Raw genomic sequence first — 21,627 nt, 5'->3', positions numbered from 1 at the left:
AAAAAATTCTGATTAATTGATTGATTGATTGATTGATTGATTGATTGATTGATTGTGTTTATATGCCGCCCAACTCCCGAAGGACTCTGGACAGCTAACAGACAAAAAACGTTTAAAACTATGGTACTCTGTTTTATTTATTTATACTTCCATAACCGCATGCTGGTTTTGTCAAGTTTTGTTTCAAACTAATCACTGAACGAAGTAAAAAATATCAAGTACTATGATGCTTATTGCAATAAGACCAGCCTGCATCTGATTGATGGATTGATTGTAGTACAAAAGGGTGGTTTTGATTTGCTGAAGAATAGACATTATAGTACCCTCCAGACAGTAATGGGCAGCCAAAATTTTTACTGCCCCACTGTGGGTGTGGCTTATTTTGTGGGTGTAGCTTAATGGTCATGTGACTGGGTAGGAGTGGCTTGCCAGCCGTGTGACCAGATGGGAGTGGCTTGAACGATCATCATCGTTCAAATGAACTGTTAAGTCCTCGACTTACAACCTTACCAGTGTCACTTGCTGGGGTGATAATTTGCTTCGCATTTCCCGCGCTCTCCTTCCTGGGTCGCACCCACCATCTCAGGCTGGGTAGCTAGGTGAACGGGTGCTGCCAGAAGCATAAATACTGCCAGCATCGCTTCCACCCACACCTTCTGCTTGCACCTCAGGCAGGAGGTGGCCGTGTGAGGCTGGAGGGGAGCCGGCCAGGAGAGAGGGAAGCTCGTCCAAGGCCAGGAAGGAGGAAAGAGGAAAAAAACAAGGAGCGCAGATGCAGCAGCAACAGCAGGGGGGAAAAGGAGAGCCAATCCGAGACCAGTAATCCAGGAAGTGACAGCCACCAATCAGCTGGAGCTGTGCAATCATCACCCAATTTGCCCTGAAAGATGTTGAAAGAAAATGCAGGGCGTCCTGCATAAGCCACGCCCACAGTGTGGCAGTAAAGATTTTATAGCCCTTCACTGGCTGTAAAGCACTATAAAGCAGTATACAAGTCTAAGTGGTATGTGATCTCCACATATGTATTTGTAACTTAACGCAATTGCATGTCATGGTGCTCAAGTCTCAAAATGATATGTTGCAAATAAAACGTATCCTGAATCTCCACTGCATTTTCCACCAGAATATATTTCCATAGTAATGTTTTCTTTAAAACAAAAAATCCTAAGACAAAACTTTGCAGTGTATGTTTTAGGTTTTTTTTCAGCTTAGCAAGAAACACTGAGCCAAAATAAATGTATTTAATGTAATCACTGAGATGCTTTTCATGATGACAGGACATTTCTGGCAATGCAAAGGATCAAATGAAATTGTTGGGTGGGGGACCAAACCAGGATGTTCTTAAAGTAAATACCAACATTGCTTTTTGCTCATCATCTCCTTTGACGGGTCTTTGTGAGACTGTGAATAGTCTTGATTGTGCGGAGAGTGAAGTCATGCTCAATTAGCATAAAAAGAATGTATCCTACATTTGGGGGCTTTTTCACAGAAAACATTGATGTCCCCCACCCGCCCAGAAACTGTTATTGTGAAACACACTGCCTTCATTGATGCAGTTACCCATTTATTTTCATCTGTGTTTACTCTGTGAAGATTCTTAAAAATTAATTACGGATTATTATCTTTTCTGCTGGCATTTTAAACATGTACAGCAGGAAAAAAAATTAAACAAACCTTTGTAGGAAAGCAATAGTTAACTGGTTGTAGCAGTGAAGGGCCACACTTACCTTTCCCTGCCCGGAGGACAGCGTGGGCGCGCACGCGAGTGGCAGCAGGGGTGCGCACCCCTGTGCAAGAATTTGCTTCTGTGCATGCGCAGAAGCTAGGAAATCAATGAAAATTGCCAAAATCTCATGTGAGGACGTTCACACACACAAATTTTGGTGGTATCTTTGCTTCCACTCATGCGCAAAAACAAAGAAAGCTCCAAAATCGTCAATTTTCATCAATTTCTTTACTTCCAGACATGCGCAGGAGCAAATTCTTGCTTGGGGGCACATGGGGGTGTGGCCAGGGTGTGTAGATGCGCATGCATTGCCATTTCCACTAACGGATCGGCGATCCCAGGCATACCGGGGCAGCCCAAATCTGGGTTGTAGGAACTTAATTTGGGGAGAAATCTGCAGGAAAGTTATTTTCAAAAGCCAAACTGCTGCCAAAAAGCAATCATTTAGAGTTGAATTACTCCAACCTGGCAAATTTAAGGTCTATGAACTTCAACTCCCAGAATTCCTCACCCAGTTGACTAGGGAATTCTGGGAAATGAAGTCCACACGTCTTTAATTTGCCGAGTTTAAGAAACTATGATTTGGAGGGAGTTAAAAAAATATTGAAACAGAAAACAGACAGAACCATTTCAACTGATTTTGAAAAGCATTCAGCCCAGGCATTTTGGTAGAAAAAGTCATCATAAAGTGGGCACAGACCTATTCCTTCAAGTAGGTTGCTGAGCAGATACTGTTTCTTCTAATACAGGCAGTAATGGCAGCCAAAAATTTTACCGCCACACTGTGGGTGTGGCTTATTTTGTGGGTGTGGCTTGATGGTCATGTGACTAAAGCCCTTCATGGCATCAGAGCAGATAATCTCCGGGACCGCCGTCTGCCGCATGAATCCCAGCAACCAATTAGGTCCCACAGAGTTGGCCTTCTCCAGGTCTGGTCAACGAAACAATGTCGTTTGGCGGGGCCCAGGAGAAGAGCCTTCTCTGTGGTGGCCCCAACTCTCTGGAACCAGCTCCCCCCAGAGATCAGAATTGCCCCCACCCTCCTCGCCTTTCCTAAGCTCCTTAAAACCCATCTCTGTCGTCAGGCATGGGGGAATGGAGATATCCCTTTCCCCCCAGGCTTATACAATTTATGCATGGTATGTTTGTGTTTATGTTTGGCTTTTAATAAGGGTTTTTAGTTATTTTAAATATTAGATTTGTTATATGCTGTTTTATTATTGTTGTTAGCCGCCCTGAGTCTACGGAGAGGGGCGGCATACAAATCTAATAAATAAATAAATATATGAATATATAGTTCTGACTATAGTGCCACCTCATTTCTGGAACAGCTTTAGCAGATTCATTCCAAGCAAAAACAGTGAACCCAAAGTTTTCAACCCAAGTTAGTCAGAGAACTGTGGCATTGTACACAAACAGACATATATAGCCAGGTTTGTGGGTTCCACCATACTCTAAGATGTGAGAAACATCTGGTATTATTTCACTCTGCAAACTATAGGAGTGACTCAGGCTTACTGCCATGCCCCAGATTCAGCAGCCCACATATCAAGACCTAGACATTAGGCCAAGATCACAAAGAATAAGCACAATAACAATAATAAATAACTCTACCATTATAATAGGCCGCCTGCACAAAAATATTTCTGATATTTCTGATTGATTAAAATACCCTGCTGTTTATACAGAGCTTCCTAATGACTCACAATGCAGTGATGTCAGCAAAATGCCAGACATTTTTCCATCCAAAACAGAGACAACAGCCATATGTTCAGAAAATAGTTTTCTCCTTAGTGCATGTTTATAAAGAGAATGAATAGACACAGCCCTAAACGAGAAACTTGCAGTGTTATTCAAAGATAGCAGAAGTATGTTTGACTAGAAGGGAGGGAAAGCATTGTTTGGGTAGGTTCATAATATTTTGGTTGCACGTCAGAAAGAAGCAAGGAAGGGAGAGAAAAATAAACATTTCTTTATTTCTCGGTCTTGTATTGCAGAACAGAACTTAAGCAAGGAAAACATGTCCCTGATGTGTTTGGAACAGATGAAAACTGTTTGCTTTCCATTTGTGTGCGTTACAACTAGTTTATTCAAGGTCCGACATTCAAAACATCTCTAGAAAGATTTATTTTATTTATTTATTTTGTCCAATACACAATGAGAGTTTTTAGTAGGTCTTGGTATATTCGGGTTTCTTCCCGTGTAGGATTTAGAAATCTCTGGCGACGTTTCAATGCGGTCCCACTCGTCATCTTCAGGCTGGTGCTTCTGTCCTTGTTCTAGGGCGAACACAGCGAGACCTGAACTGCCTTCCTTCTATAAATACTGGTGGCTGGGTGTGGTTTGATGGCTCAGCAATTGCCTGCTATGTTTAAAACTCACTATTTATTTCTCCTTCTCTGAAACAAGTACTTCAGATTCCTCTTAGGCAGAATTCACTTACTGCCCGTGCTTTCACCTGCACACCTGCGTACACACCTCATCTATTTTCTTTTCAGTAGCAAATTTGCTTCCAATTAACATACTAATTTCATGTTTTACCTCAGGTGATTTATCTCTCAGCTCCCTCACCCAGCTAGTTATTTTCATCAGCGCAAGACAAGGATGGAGGCACTGCAGGTGTGCATTTAACTGCTTTTCTTTGTTAATTATTTTTCATTTCCTCTCAGACCAAAAGGATTATGTCGTCTGGCTGGCCAATGTTCCTTTTTGTGAGATGGGCGGACATACAAATTTGATTAAATTTGAGTAAATAAATAAACATTTACTTTTACAGTCAGTTTATGTTAGATCCAGGGAAGAATCAACTGCAGACTCTCTGATCAAGTAATGGTTCTTTTATTAGAACAGAAGTAACGGTTACAGAAAGGAATGAGACAACAACGACAACACGGCCGTGCCTGGCAGCTATACTCCGGGCTGCCAGGCTGAGCCAACCAATCATTTTACAGTATTTTCCCGCCCAAGGAATATGGGGCGGGTACAAGGCCTAACTGTCCTCTGGACACAACAGTTTACTTCAGTGGGACTTGGGTAATATGAATAGCTCCTCAACAATCTGCTACAATATGGATGTACAGTAGAACCTTTGGTCAAGAATGCTTCTGACCATGACCAAATCAGATTCTGACCAGAAATTCACCAAAAAAACCAAACCTCACAGCCAATTTCCCCGGCTGTGCCATTTATTTATTTTTTGTGTACACTAAATTTTCAAAATTAGGTTCAGGTCACAACCAAATCGGGTTGCGAGAAAAGTTATGGTGGAATGAAATAATAATAATAATAATGATGATGATGATGATGATGATGATGATGATGATGCTGTGGCACAGATGATCCACTGGAACTTGTGCCGGAACTACCATTTACCAGTGGCAAAGAACTGGTGGGATCATAAGCCCGAAAAAGTGGTCGAAAATGAGCAAGCAAAACTACTGTGGGACTTCCGACTTCAGACTGACCGAATTCTGAAGCATAACACACCAGACATTGTGATCGTGGAGAAAAAGAAAGTATGGATCATCGACATCGCAATCCCAGGGGACAGCAGAATTGAGGAGAAGCAGCTAGAGAAATTAGTGAAATACGAAGATCTAAAAATCGAGCTGCAACGACTCTGGCATAAGCCAGTGAAAGTGGTCCCAGTGGTTCTTGGCACACTGGGCGCAGTGCCAAAGGATCTCAGCGGACATTTGAAAACCATCGGAATTGACAAAATCTCCATCTGTCAATTGCAAAAGGCCGCTTTACTGGGATCGGCAAACATAATTCGCTGCTACATCACGCAGTCCTAGGTGCTTGGGAAGCGCCCGACTGGTGATGAAATACGAAATCCAGCATAGTGATCTCATTTGCTGTGTTGTACTAACATAATAATAATAATAATAATAATAATAATAATAATAATAATAATTTATTAGATTTCTTATATTGAGCAATATTTCCCGTTAACTCTAAAGCAAGGGTCTCCAACCTTGGCAACTTTAAGACTTGTGATTTCAACTCCCAGAGTTCCTCATGCTGGCTTAGGAACTCTGGCAGTTGAAGTCCACAAGTCTTAAAGTTGCCAAGGTTGGAGAACCTTGCTTTAAAGTCAAGGCTCTGCACACAAGTCGAGAAGGCTTTGATGGCACACAAATGAAATATAAAAATTATTTTAATTTTTTTCATGTCTTTTCTTAATGTACTTGCAGAAACGCACTGTGAGTTTTTGCCAAAATTGTATTTTCCACAGGCATCAGAATTTCAACTTCCAATGTTCCCAGGCCTTTATGTTTCTAAGACATCTTCAGGCTGAGGAAGCCATTTAGAAATAAAAGTAGAATCATAGGGCTGGAAGGGTTCTCAGAAGACTTCCAGGCCAACCCTCTATTCAAGGCAGGAGACCTTATACCCCAAACTTGGCAACTTTTAAGACTTGTGGACTTCAACTCCCAGAATCCTCCAGCCATTCTTCAGCTTCATCTACTTCAGCTTCAACCACAACAACACAAGAGCACACAACAGATTTAAACTTAATATTAACCGCTCCAAACTTGACTGTAAAAAATATGACTTCAGTAACCGAGTTGTCGAAGCGTGGAACTCATTACCGGACTCCATAGTGTCATCCCCAAACCCCCAACACTTTACCCTTAGATTATCTACGGTTGACCTATCCAGATTCCTAAGAGGTCAGTAAGGGGCGAGTACAAGTGCACTAGAGTGCCTTCCGTCCCCTGTCCTATTTCTCTCCTATATCTCCTATCCCTTTCTTCTATTCCTATATCTCTTCTTCTATTCTTTCATTGATATATTCTATTACTATATCTTCTTTTCTATTATTTCTTAGATATATTTTACTATGAGTATCTCCTCTATAACCTTCATCATGTGTTTTACTATGTGTATATAGATATATACCCACTAAAACCCTCATTGTGTATTGGACAAAATAAATAAATAAATAATAAATAAAATAAAATTCTGGGAGTTGAAGTCCACAGGTCTTAAACTTGCAAGTTTGAAGACCTCTGCCTTATACCATCCCAGACAAGACTTCTTATCACTCTACTAAACAAATCACTCTACTAAACAAATAATTCCCTCAACACTGTCACACTTTTTACTAAATCTGCACTTCTATTCTACTACTTTTTCTCATCATTCCTATCATTCTTTTCCTCCCACTTAAGACTGTATGACTGTAACTTGTTGCTTGTATACTAAGATTTTTATTAATATTGATTGTTTCTTCATTGCTTATTTGACCCCTATGATAATCATTAAGTGTTGTACCACATATTTCTTGACAAATCTATATTTTCTTTTATGTACAATGAGAGCACATGCACCAAGACAAATTCCTTGTGTGTCCAATCACACTTGGCCAATAAAATTCTATTCTATTCTATTCTATTCTATTAAGCCAATCTTCCACTGATTAATTATGCTCCCTGTCAGGAAATTTCTCCTTAGTTCTAAATACTTGATATTAATCCCTTAAAATTAGTAAAGTATTAAGAAAGAATCCTACATAAAATCAATGTGAAGGGAGGCCCATTTGTCTCTATATGTAACAGATTCACACAACACAGAGTTCATATGACATTAAACAAGCCAATGAGGAAAACTTTCTTGTATCGTAACAATTTTCCCTAGGCTGCTGTCTTTCCACAATTCCAAATTCTTCCAAATTCATCTTGATAATCCTCATCTGGAAAATGGTGCTCCAGGTCTAAGTCTTTCTGCATGCGACTTCTGAAGAATCTTTAATATTTCTCATTTTTCGGGACAAGACCCAAACTTTTCTCTTCCATCAGCCCCTGGGTGTATGCGTGTATGTGCTTACGTGTGTTTCTTTTTTTGTTTTTCATAAATTCCATTTTTGTACCCCCACTAAAAAAAAAAATACCAGACCTTCGGAAAGCCAAACATTTAAGACAGAGATAGAAGCCAAAGGAGGTATATTATTGCAATGACTGTAAATATGATGTGTAAAGCAGAGCATGAAAGACAGTGATTAAATGGTAAAGAATACCAATTTTATTTCAGTTTTCTGCCAAATGCTTCTTGTGTGATCTTGGACAAGTCACTCAGGGACATATTTTAGAAAAAACACACACAAAACTGTATAAATAGAGATGAGGCCCACAATATCTGCACTGCTGTCTTTCTTACTTATTAAGAAATGGCAGTTCAGACTCGTAATGGGCAGCCAAAATTTTTACTGACACACTATGGGTGTGGCTTTTTTGTGGGTGTGGTTTAATGGTCGTGTGACTGGGTGGGAGTGGCTTGTCAGCCATGTGATCATGTGGGAGTGGCTTGAATAATCATCATCGTTCAAGTGAACTGTTAAGTCTCGACTTGCAACGTTACCAGTGTCGCTCGCTGGGGTGACAATTTGCTTTGCGTTTCCCACAGTCTCCTTCCTGAGTTGCCCCCCCACCCCCACCCCAGGCTGGATAGCTAGGCGAACAGGTGCTGGCAGAAACATAAATGCTGCCAGCGCGGCTTCCACCCACACTTTCTGCTTGCACTCAGGCAGGAGGTGGCCACGTGAGGGGAGGGGAGTCAGGCAGGAGAGAGGGAAGCTCGTCTGAAGCCAGGAAGGAGGAAAGAGGAAAAAAGCAAGGAGTGTAGACACAGCAGAAGCAGCAGGGGGGGGGAGGAGAGCCGAGCCGAATCCAGGAAGTGACAGCCGCCGATCAGCTAGACCTGTGCACGCATCTTCATTTCCGCCGGTGGAACTGCGTTCTACCCCATCCTGCCCGCTGCTCACCCCTGGTTCAGACCTTTTCTATGTTCATCCATGAAATATAGAGATTCTGCACATATGCAGAACCAAAAATATCCGTGAAAATCACCAAAATCTCGCTTGCTCATGCAAGATTTCATGTGCTGTGCATGCACAGAAGTCAAGTCTTGCACCAATGGGCGCACACTCACCTGCCGGGCACCCATGTGCCCGCAACAACATGAGGTAGCACCGAAGACAGCAGTCCTTGACTGGTACAAAGCCAGTTGAGTAACCTTGAACCAGTCACTCACTCTCAGACACAGGAATCAGGCAATGGCAAATCACTTCCCAAATCTTTCCTAGGAGAATCAAAGGCACCGAAAAATTGCATGAGGCCTGTATTTTCCTTTCTCAAGAACACTTGCTGAATAGTGGCACTATTACCTCCTCGTCGCCACTGCTAAATCAGGGCTCGGAGACTGCTTCAGTTCAACAGGTTTATTTCGTTAGGCATAATCAGTGGAACAGCTCTCTTCGACTATCAACTCCCCACAAGGGCAACGGCTAATCCGTTGCCCTATTTATACGGTTCTTTTACGCGGGAACATTTTCTGACAACCGTTTATTTTTGGCGGCATTATAACTCCAGCCGCGTCGTAAGCAATCAGTGATTTTACTGTTTATTTCTTTCTTACAGACATAACACTCTGCAAACTTTAAAAGGTTTTGTGAAAGTGATGAGCCTCATATAAAGTATAGGAAAAGGAACAAGAAGCAAATATCACATTCCTGTCTAGGGCAATAGTTCATGCCTGCCCTCCATAGAGACAGAACCACTCAGTCATGTTCCTTTACCAATCCTTGCCATTGTTTTCAAAAATAATAAATAATAAGTGAAAGCATTGGCTTGTGTTTGTGTTTGGTTTTGGTCAAGCTCCAGTTATTTTTCACTGGGAATTTGCCAAAGAAAATAGGAGGGAATAAACAGGAAAGTGCCATCTGTTCTGAATTCACTGATCTGGAAAACAATCCACTTAATTGAATGGAGTGCCTTTATCAATTTGTCCCTGAATATCTCTACAGGAGTCAACAAAAGCCAAGATGGCGGCTGCAATCGTGTGGTAAAAGTGCTGAGTCTGTCAGATCTAAACCTTGTCTCCTTCGGTAAATAAACAAACAAACAAATAAACAACCTACAGTCCCATCATAGTTTCCCTGCTATTATCTCAGTTTGTGTTTGATTAGATTAGATTAGATTTATTGGATTTATATGCCGCCCCTCTCCGCAGACTCAAGGCGGCTCACAACCATGGCAAAAACAGTACATAGTGACAAATCTAATATTTACAATCTAATTAAAGTTTTAGGTTAAAAAATTTATAAAAACAACCCCAATATATATAAAAAACAAGCACACAATCAATCATACACCAAAACTACATGGGCAAGGGGGAGATGTCTCAATTCCCCCATGCCTGATGGCAGAGGTGGGTTTTAAGGAGTTTACGAAAGGCAAGGAGGGTGGGGGCAATCCTAATCTCTGGGGGGAGCTGGTTCCAGAGGGTCAGAGCCACCACAGAGAAGGCTCTTCCCCTGGGTCCCGCCAGATGACATTGTTTAGTCGACAGGACCCAGAGAAGGCCAACTCTGTGGGACCTAACTGGTCACTGGGATTTGTGCGGCAGGAGGAAAGGTAGAAAGGACAAAGGACAAAGCTATCCCAATATTTATTTATCTTTCTGTCTGTCTGTCTGTTTGTTGTATTTATATGCCGCTCACTACGAAATGGACTCTGAACGGCTAACAACAGTTATAAATATAATAAATATAATACTGATAAAAAGAACAATAAAAACATCAATAAAATCTACAATACAAAAACTACTGTATTAAAAAAAACCATACGTACTTACATTCAATCCTAATTCTAAGCCTGCTGGAAAAACCAGATTTTAACGGCTTTCTGGAAGACCAGTAGGAAGGAGAAAATGCAAATCTCTGGGAGCAATTGATTCCACAGAGTCGGAGCCGCTACAGAGAAGGCTCTTCCCTGAGGTCTCGCCAACCAACATTGTTTGGCGGATGGGACGTGGAGAAGGCTGACTCTGTGGGCCTTTACTAGCCGCAATGAAGTGTGAGGGAAGAGGTGGTCCCATAAATTTATTTATTTATTTATTTGATTTCTATGCCGCCCTTCTAGACTGACTCAGGTAGGCATACAACATAATAAATACAATACAATATAATGTATAGAATGTATATAATGTTGTTATATACAATAGAATGTATATAATATTGTGAGTCGCCCTGAGTCTTCAGAGAGTGGAGGCTTACAAATCTAATAAATAATAATAAATAATAACAATTATTATTATTATTATTATTATTATTATTATTATTATTATTATTATTTTAAAAATACTATAAAACTAACCAATTTTTTAAAAAGACCCCATCTATTCCCACACAATCGTCCATTCATTCATTCAATCCAATCACTCACAGAATCGACTGAAGCTAATTTTACCGCTCACGGCCCCCATGCCTGCTAGCAGAGATAGGTCTTCAAACTTTGCAAAAGACCAGGAGGGAAGGAGCAGTACATATCTCCAGAGGGAATTTGTTCCTTTTTATATATATAATAATTTTTATTAATTTAAAATATATATATATACATCTACACATTTACAAAACATAAAAAGAAAAAAGAAAATATACAAAACAAAACAAAACAAAACATATAGACAAAAATATTATAATAATTAATTAAATACGATAAACTATATTGACAATGACAATAAACAAACAACAAAAAATATATATCATTTGTATTCTCTTGTGAGGAGGAAAAAATAAACAGTCTTTTCTGGTATCAAATTATTTTCTGGTGAAAGAAACAATCTGTATTTACTTTTATTCCTTTTGGTTATCAATGTCTTTTTTGTTGTTGTTGTTGTTTTCTTAGCCACTTTCGTACACTCTTGTTTGATTAATTTAATTTCATACACATTTTATTTTAATAAACCACTGTATATCTATCATATTTGATCTGTTATATCAAAAAAAGAGAAAAATAATATTGCTATTGTTATATTTTAATTTAAACTGTATTTCTTCTTTTAAACCAATCATAAAAAGAATTCCATGTTTTATAATAATCGGAGTCTTCTTTGTTTATTAATTTAAGGGTTAAAGCATCAGATTCTGCACAGTTTGTTCCAAAGACCGGGGCCACCACAGAGAAGGCTCTTCCCCTAGGTCCTGCCAGAAGACATTGTCTGGCCAACGGGACCTGGAGAAGGCCGAATCTGTGAGACCTAACCAGCTGCTGGGATGCATGAGGCAAAAAGTCTCGTAGGTAATCTGGTCCTAAGCCATGTAGGCCCCAAAATAGTTCATGTGGCTACATTTTGCACAACTTGCAGTCTCCGAACACTTACAATCTCTGAATACCCAAGAAATGCTGTTGATTTATAAATGGATTTCTTGTCTGCATAGCAGGATTTGTGAACTGGCCTGTCATTGACTTTTAAGATCTCATTTTTAATTAATAAGTATCTAGAAAGTGAGACTATGACATCTTCTGAACCAAGGCGGTGTATAAACCGAGCAGTGATTTCTTTAAATTTCTTCTTTATTCTTTGGTAACTTGAGGCAAATCACTTATTCTCCCAGCCCTCAAAACGCCACACGAGTTGCAGAGTTAACATGGCTCATGTTAGCAGATCAGCCTCTGGAGAATAATCGCCGATATTTAAATGTCTTGATGTGACAGGAGAAGAGAAAAACCAAAGCTACAGAGGTATGTTAGCTTGGGGAAAAGAAAATTAAAAACAAATATGAGAATGGGGGCGGTGGGGTGTGTGTTAGGAATATGTAGGAGGTTTTTATTCCGAAGATGGAAGACAGTGTTGTCCCCAAAGGCCAATGGGAATTTCGGAGAAGCCACTTTCAGCTAAACATTACAAGAAACCTCTTAAAATAGATTGAAACAAAAGAGGTGGCTTTTGCAGTGGAAAATACTTAAGCAAAAGCTGGGTGGTCGTATGGGAAGGATGCTGTTTTTTGCATCCTACACTGAACAGTTGACTTCAGTTGACTCCAGATGGCCTTCAACATCCTTTTCAGATCTGTACTTCAATAATTCCTGCCCATTCTTTTTTTGAGGGGTGGGGGAATCAGTCACTCAATTTGTTCATTCATCCATTCTTTATTACTATTATAACAAGAGCCGGGGTGGCGCAGCAGGTAGAGTGCTGTACTGCAGGCCATTGAAGCTGACTGTAGATCTGTAGGTAGCGGTTCAAATCTCATCACCGGCTCAAGGTTGACTCAGCCTTCCATCCTTCCGAGATGGGTAAATTGAGGGCCGGATTGTGGGGGCAATATGCTGGCTCTGTTAAAAAGTGCTATTGCTAACATGTTGAAAGCTTTCCTGAGTCTAAGAAGAAGGGCGGCATAAAAATCAAATAAATAAATACATACATACATACATACATACATACATACATACATACATACATCACAGCAAACGAGATCACTATGCTGGATTTCGTATTTCATCACCAGTCGGGCGCTTCCCAAGCACCTAGGACTGTGTGATGTAGCGGCGAATTATGTGTGCGGATCCCAGTAAAGCGGCCTTTTGCAATTGACAGATGGAGATTTTGTCAATTCCGATGGTTTTCAAATGCCCACTGAGATCCTTTGGCACTGCGCCCAGCGTGCCAAGGACCAATGGCACCACTTTCACTGGCTTATGCCCGAGTCGTTGCAGCTCGATTATTATTATTATTATTATTATTATTATTATTATTATTATTATTATTATTATTAATTATTATTATTATTATTATTATTATTATTATTATTATTTTGATTTGTATGCCGCCCCTCTCCGTAGATTTGGAGATCTTCATTAGATTAGATCTTCATATTTCACTAATTTCTCTAGCTGCTTCTCCTCAATTCTGCTGTCGATGATCCATACATTCTTTTTCTCCACAATCATGAGGTCTGGTGTATTATGTTTCAAAATTCGGCCAATCGGAAGTTGGAAGTCCCACAGTAGTTTTGCTTGCTCATTTTCGACCACTTTTTCAGGCTAATGATCCCACCGGTTCTTTGCCACTGGTAGACGGTAGTTCTGGCACAAGTTCATTATTAGTATTATTATTAGTATTATTAGTATTATTAGTATTATTAGTATTATTAGTACTATTAGTATTATTAGTATTATTAGTATTATTAGTATTATTAGTATTATTAGTATTATTATTATTTGGATTTCTAAGCTGCTCTTCTCCAGGGGACTCAGGGTGGCTTATAGTATAAAAAGAATGCAAAATAGACAGTTATCAAATCCAACCCTAACAGCTACATTTCAAAACCAGAAAAAAAACAACACTTAATCTTAAAAACCCAAAACATTTAAAACCATACAATCATCTCAACCCAGGCAACACAGACATTCTCTCTTTTTTTCCTTTACAAGAATTCAATGGAGATGAGTTTTTCATGTGACTTCTTGTGTTTTAGCACTTCATTAACCTCTGCCTATCAGAAGACTTTCTGGGTGGCAAGACGAACCTCATGTTTTGCTCTGAGGTTCGCAAACTTCCTCAGCTCCCGGATTCTTGAATGTGGCTAGCCACAAGCCTTGCTTTTGCTCTTCCTGCTGGTGGAATGCCAGACCCATCCTCGAATACAGCTCATCCGTTTGGAACCCATATCGCATCTCAGACATCAACACCCTTGAAAATGTCCAAAGATACTTCACCAGAAGAGCCCTTCACTCCTCGACTCAAAAAAGAATACCATACAAGACTAGACTTTCAATCCTGGGCCTAGAAAGTTTAGATCTAAGACGCCTTAAACATGATCTAAGTATTGCCCACAAGATTATATGCTGCAACGTCCTGCCTGTCGGCAACTACTTCAGCTTCAACCACAACAACACAAGAGCACACAACAGATTTAAACTTAATATTAACCGCTCCAAACTTGACTGTAAAAAATATGACTTCAGTAACTGAGTTGTCGAAGCGTGGAACTCCATAGTGTCATCCCCAAACCCCCAACACTTTACCCTTAGATTATCTACGGTTGACCTATCCAGATTCCTAAGAGGTCAGTAAGGGGCAAGTACAAGTGCACTAGAGTGCCTTCCGTCCCCTGTCCTATTGCTCTCTTATATCTCCTATACCTTTTTTCTATTCTATTCTTTTCCTATATCTCTTCTTCTATTCTTTCATTTATATGTTCTATGACTATATCTTCTTTTCTATTCTTTCATAGATATATTTTACTATCTCCTCTGTAACCTTCATAATGTATTTTACTATGTGTGTGTATATATATATACATATAAATCTACAAAAACATACATACATACATACATACATACATACATACATACATACATACATACGAAAACAAATACATACATACATATATATATATATATGTTTTCGTAGCTCTGCACCAGGGAAGAGTTACATATTTTTGTGACACATACAGATAGAATTGTCGGCTATCAATAAAATTAACTGCCTTGGAAATGGCCCTGGGTTGGACCGAAAGGCAAATAAGGAGCTGTGATGTTCCTTCACTACACCAGGGTGATTCGACACAAAAATATGTAACTCTTCCCTGGTGCAGAGCTGAAGGGATTGGATACTGTAGCCTAGAGGATAATTCTCTGCCTTACAAGGCAAAGGTTGCAGGTTCAAGTCCCAGTGGGTATGGCTAGCTGACGAGGCCAAAATAAGGCCGAAGTAGAACTATCCTAGTCTCCCTTAATTTTCAAATTCAGCAAAAAAACATGTGACATATATATATCGCCAGAAACGTCGCCAGAAATTTCCAAATCCTACACGGGAAGAAACCCGAATATACCAAGACCATCATATATATCACATGTTTTTTGCTGAAATTTTAAAATTAAGGGAGACTAGGATGGCACCATTTCGGCCTTGTTCTGGCCTCATCAGCTAGCCACACCCTTATTGGGATTTGATCTGGCAGCTTCTGCCTTGTAAGGCAGAGAATGAGCCACCAGACCTGATCCCTTCAGCTCTGTACCAAGGAGGGGCTATATGTTTTTTATGTCAGATCACCCTGGTATATTGAAGGAACGTCACAGCTACTTTTTGCCTCTAGGCCCAACCCAGGGCCATTTCAAGGCAGTTAATTTATTCATATATATATACCCACTAAAACTCTCATTGTGTATTGGACAAAATAAATAAATAAATAAATAAATAAAACATTTGTTTGGATTCTTCTAACATGCTGAGGAATTCATCTCAGCTCTCAACACACTGGACTGATCCAGGTTAGCACTTAGATTAGCACTTTATATACCGCTTCACAGTGCTTTACAGCCTTCTCTAAGCAGTTTACAGAATCAGCCTTTTGCCCCCAACAATTGGGGTCCTCATTTTACCCACCTCAGAAGGATGGAAGGCTGAGTCAACCTTGAGCCTGATTAGATTCGATCTGCCAAACAGCTGGCAGCCGGCGATCAGCAGAAGTAGCCTGGAATACTGCACTCTAACCACTGCGCCACTGCGGTTCCACTAAGGTTGACCACTTTAGTACGTACTTCAAATCTCACTTGAAATCCTCCAAAACTGGGACAGCTTTTAGTCTCTTGACAATGTGAACATGTGCCAAGCTAACACTTCACAAGCATGAAACTAAATATTTGCTGCTTTTAAGAATTGCGGGGGTTGGCGAAGGCAGCCTCTTTCTTTGAGCTTTGCCTCTCCATTTGGCATTGTAATTCACTGTGCAGCTTGATTTGGTCACCCTTGCTAATTAAAATCCCAGCAAGCCCCTAATAATAACTAATTCCTGCCATCGATTAGTGGATTTCTCTTAGGATACCCAAGCTTGCAAATTCCTATTCATGTCAACATTCTGGGTACGACTGACCAAAGAAGCAAATTACCCCATCCGCCAAGGGGAAGTTGTCCATCCAAAAGACTCTTAAGCTTTCCCAAATCTTCTTCACTAGCCTACTCATTCCTCTCTCACATACACAGACATACACGAACGGTCAGACTTTTGTTGTTGCCATTCTGCATTATTGGTCTGGTATTTATTTTATTTATTTGTTCGGGTTTTTTGTCAAGTATGCATTGGTAACATACAAAGATATAACAATTTTTATATACATGATACTATCCGGATATACTGAGATGTGCAGATAACCCAGTGCAGGTGAATAACGAAGACACTTTTGTAGAAAAACAGTAGTAAACAGATTTCAGTGCTAGCAAAATATCTTCTGCCTTAGTCTTCTATTTGCAGGGACAAACTTTACTTTAGCTATATGCAGTAAAGCTTACTTACATGTAGATACTAAACCAATGCAGGTTTCTCCGTATCACCATCACAGCTCTAACTTAATACTTAACTCACGCTTAAACTGCTTCAGCCAGCCAACTAACAATCATCACCAACCCGAATCTTCAGAGAGGGGCGGCATACAAATCTAATAAATAATAATAATAATAATAATAATAATAATAATAATTATTATTATTATTATTATTATTATTATTATTATTATTATTATCACCAACAATAACAACAAACCAACAAACCAAACCCATTGTAAAGGTGCTTTGCATCTTATAATGCTCTGGCCCAATCAGGTTGCAGTTTACTCCCTCTAACTCAGCATTAAATGCTTACATTCTTCTTTTACCTTATATGGTAACACAATGGAATATCACCTAAGATTGAGCTAATCCTTGATAGATACTAGTAAGAGAGAACACTAGGACAGGGGACGGAAGGCACTATGGTGCACTTATGCATGCCCCTTACCGACCTCTTAGGAATCAGGAGAAGTCAACAGTGGATAGTCTAAGGGTAAAGTTTTGGGGGTTAGATGATGATACTACAGAGTCAGGTAGTGAGTTCCATGCATCAACTACTCGGTTACTAAAGTCATATTTCCTACAGTCGAGTTTGGAGTGGTTTACTTTCAGTTTGTATCTATTGTGCGCTCGTGTGTTGTTGTGGTTGAAGCTTAAGTAGTCGTTGACAGGAAGGACGTTGTAGCAGATGATTTTATGGGCTGTGCTTAGGTTGTGTTTGAGGCGATGTAGTTTTAAGCTTTCTAAACCTAGGATTGTAAGGAACAAACAGGACTGATAGCCTCACTCCTGTTCGTTACTGAACTGCATTGCCGTAACTTTGCCTTTCTTATCCAAATTCTGTTTCAATTAGCTACCTAGAATCAGTCTTGGTCTGTTCAATAATATGTGTTTGTCCCATTCTCTATGCGCTAGGGGGGGCAGGGGGTTCCTAATTTTCCAAAAAACGTCCCCCTGCCATGCACGAAAGCAGTCGTGGTATAAGCACTGCACTAAAACTCTTTCCCTTGCAGCATAAATCCCAGGGTTTGCCTATTGGGAAACTGCTGTATCCAGCAGGATGAAAGTTTATTTTTAGCACCGATTGTCTAGAATTATGGGCTGCACTGCAGCTTTTCACTCAGGAGCCCTGGTGGGGAGGAAAACTGACGATGCAGTTGTTATTGAGTCTTTCGTTAATGGGATTCTCTTTCAGCGATGGGAATGGCAACCGTTGCTTTCAAATCTCTCTTTCTTGCCACCCTCATGTGTGGTTTGTGTAACAAGTTTAATGGCAATTTCAACACTTTCCCCTCTGAAGAAAACGATGAAATTGATCGACAATGCCCCCCTCCTAATTAAAGGCTGTGCGGAAAAAGCAACATCAATCAGCCATGTGAATGTTAAAAGCAACATTCTAAAATCAATTGATTCAGACCCCAACGCAAAGGATTTTCTATCGTGTTTTGTAACGGCCTCCCAAAAACACACTACCTCCATTAGAAGAAACATAATCCCAGCCGTATTATTACCTTAACCACTGCAGTGATTCGCTTAACAACTCTGGAAAGAAAGGTTGTAAAATGGGGCAAAGCTCACTTAACAACAGTGAGCTTCGCCCCAAATTTGGAGTCAATTGTTTTTCTATTATATTGTATTGTATTGTATTGTATTGTATTGTATTGTATTGTATTGTATTGTATTGTATTGTATTGTATTAATTATATTATATTATATTATATTATATTATATTATATTATATTATATTATATTATATTATATTATATTATATTATATTATATTATATTATATTATATTATATTATATTATATTATATTATATTATATTATATTATATTATATTATATTATATTATATTATATTATATTATATTATATTATATTATATTATATTATATTATATTATATTATATTATATTATATTATATTATATTATATTATACTATTATATTATATTATATTATATTATATTATACTATATTATCATATCATATCATATCATATCATATTATATTATATTATATTATATTATATTATATTATATTATATTATATTTCATAAGCCGAGGACCACCTCTACCTTTAAAGATGCCTTCAGCACTGGCTCATTATTCTGGGCCAGGTTTGTCCATGTAAGGCTTAACTTCATTACTGATATTTCTATTCTAAGGAGCCCAAGGTGATTGGGCTAATAAAATGGCAAAATCCAATCCCAAATACTATGCCATGGGCCAGTGTGGACAACCATATCCGATGTGCCTTGAGATCCCTTTGTGAGAAGTTCAGAAATTTTATGGAATTGCTTCCTGCCATTCTGAATAGGATAATAGAGAATTCTTTATTGGCCAAATGTGATTGGACACACAAGGGATTTATCTTTGTTGCATATGCTCTCGGTGTACATAAAACAAAATATATACATTTGTCAAGAATCATGAGGTACAACACTTAATTATTATCATAGGGGTCAAATAAGCAATCAGGAAACAATCAATCTTAATAAAACTCTTACCTCTCCGGAGATTCGGAGTGGCTTACAACAACAATACATAGTACAAATCTAATGGTTAAAAAAGGACAGTTTAAAACCCTTATTATTAAAAAAAAAACCAGTCATGCATCTCAGACAAACCATACAATGAAACGGCCCAGGGGAATCAATTTCCCCATGCCTAACAGCAAAGGTGGGTTTTTAGGAGTTTGCGAAAGGCAAGGAGGGTGGGAGCAGTTCTGATCTCTGGAGGTAATTGGTTCCAGAGGGTTGTGGCCGCCACAGAGAAGGCTCTTCCCCTGGGCCCCGCCAGATGACATTGTTTCGTCGACGGAACCTGGAGAAGGCCAACTCTGTGGGACCGAATTGGTTGCTGGGATTCATGCAGCAGAAGGGGGTCCCGGAGATATTCTGGTCCGATGCCATGAAGGGCTTTATAAGTCATAACCAACACTTTGAATTGTGACTGGAAATTGATCGGCAACCAATGCAAACTGCGGAGTGTTGGTGTGACATGTGCATCCCTAGGAAAGCCCATGATTGCTTTCGCAGCTGCATTCTGCACGATCTGAAGTTTCCGAACACTCTTCAAAGGTAGCCCCATGTAGAGAGCATTACAGTAGTCGAGCCTCGAGGTGATGAGGGCATGAGTGACTGTGAGCAGTGACTCCCGATCCAGATAGGGCCTCAACTGGTGCACCAGGCGAACCTAGAAAACGCCCCCCTTGCCACAGCCGAAAGATGGTTCGAATGATGAGAAAAAACTAGTAGTAATAGTAGTGCAGACTTAGTAAATAATTTGACAAAGTTGAGGGAATTATTTGTTTAGCAGAGTGATGGCATTTGGAAAAAAACTGTTCTTGTGTCTAGTTGTCTTGGAGTGCAGTAGGGACGTTTTGAGGGTAAGAGTTGAAACAGTTTATGTCCAGGATGCGAGGGGGTCAGTAAATATATCCACAGCCCTCTTTTTCACTCATGCAATATACAGGTCCTCAATGGAAGGCAGATTGGTAGCAATTGTTTTTTCTGCAGTTCTGATTATCCTCTGAAGTCTGTGTCGGTCTTGTTGGGTTGCAGAACCAAACCATACAGTTATAGAGGTGCAGATGACAGACTCAATGATTCCTCTGTAGAACTGTATCAGCAGCTCCTTGGGCAGTTTGAGCTTTCTGACTTGGCGCAGAAAGAACAGTCTTTATTGTGCTTTTTTGATGATGTTTTTGATGTTAGGTGTCCATTTTAGATCTTGCAATGTGATAGCCTAGAAATTTGAAGGTCTCTGTTATGTTTGTTCTTTTAAAATGCTGTTATGTTTGCAAGCTGTATAATAAAGGTGATAGCTGATTGGAGCAGGGCGACCAATAAGCAGCCTGCTAGCACAACCAATGGGAAGCCTGGGCGCGACCAATGAGGAGCCTCTGGGCTTAGCCAATAGGAAGCTCCAGCGCCAAGTCTTGAAACACTGTCACCAATCCCTCTGCTAGTAACCATGTATATAAGGTGCGGGTTATGTTACTTGTTTCCCAATTTCACTTATACATCGAGCTGGTCACTTCAACTGTTCCTGAATGCTAATAAAGAGCGATTAGCCTTTTCCCGAGCCTCCAGCCTCTGATTTAACAGTCTCTACTGTTGATAAGTGCAACACCTGGGAGAAACAACCCCCAGAACACAAAGACACCAACCATTTTTTCCCAAAACTCTCCCCTCAGGTGATGTGATCCTACTATTTAGCAAGCTATGTGCCACCAAAAGATTGATCTGTTCTTCCATTTGCAGTGTCAATGGTAAGCAGAGTGGAGAACACTGTAAGAATATTTTAATTATTATTCATTTTACATTTCCGGTACTTATTTTTAAATCCCCCTGGCCCAGCTCAAGAGAAAGAAAGGCAGCACCTTGATGGCCCAGGTATCTTCAGGACTTCTTTCCTGTTGTTTCCATAGCAATGAAAATCAGATTTCACAAGAGACAAATGCCACTTCCTTGTAAAATGTCAAACCTTTTCCCTTCAAAATAAAGGGGTGGGGGGAAGTGAGAAGTCACCTGGGGCATAATCATGAAAATGCATAAGTTTCTCCTCACAAAGGATTTTTTAAGCTTTGCCTCCTGAAGCAAGCAACCAACTCATCCTAGCAGAAAAGATTCAAGGAGATTTTCTTACTCAAGTGACATGTTCTATTTCATATGTAATCATTGGTTTCTCATAAAAGCAGATTAATATCAACACAGATTTTATTTTATTTTATTATTTTACTTTATTTTATTTTGCTTTGTTTTTGTCAAGTACAGTGATCCC

The sequence above is a fragment of the Erythrolamprus reginae genome, chromosome 4, assembly GCF_031021105.1.
Source record: "Erythrolamprus reginae isolate rEryReg1 chromosome 4, rEryReg1.hap1, whole genome shotgun sequence".
Taxonomy (NCBI): Eukaryota; Metazoa; Chordata; class Lepidosauria; order Squamata; family Dipsadidae; genus Erythrolamprus; species Erythrolamprus reginae.
Note: the sequence above shows the minus strand (reverse complement) of the source record.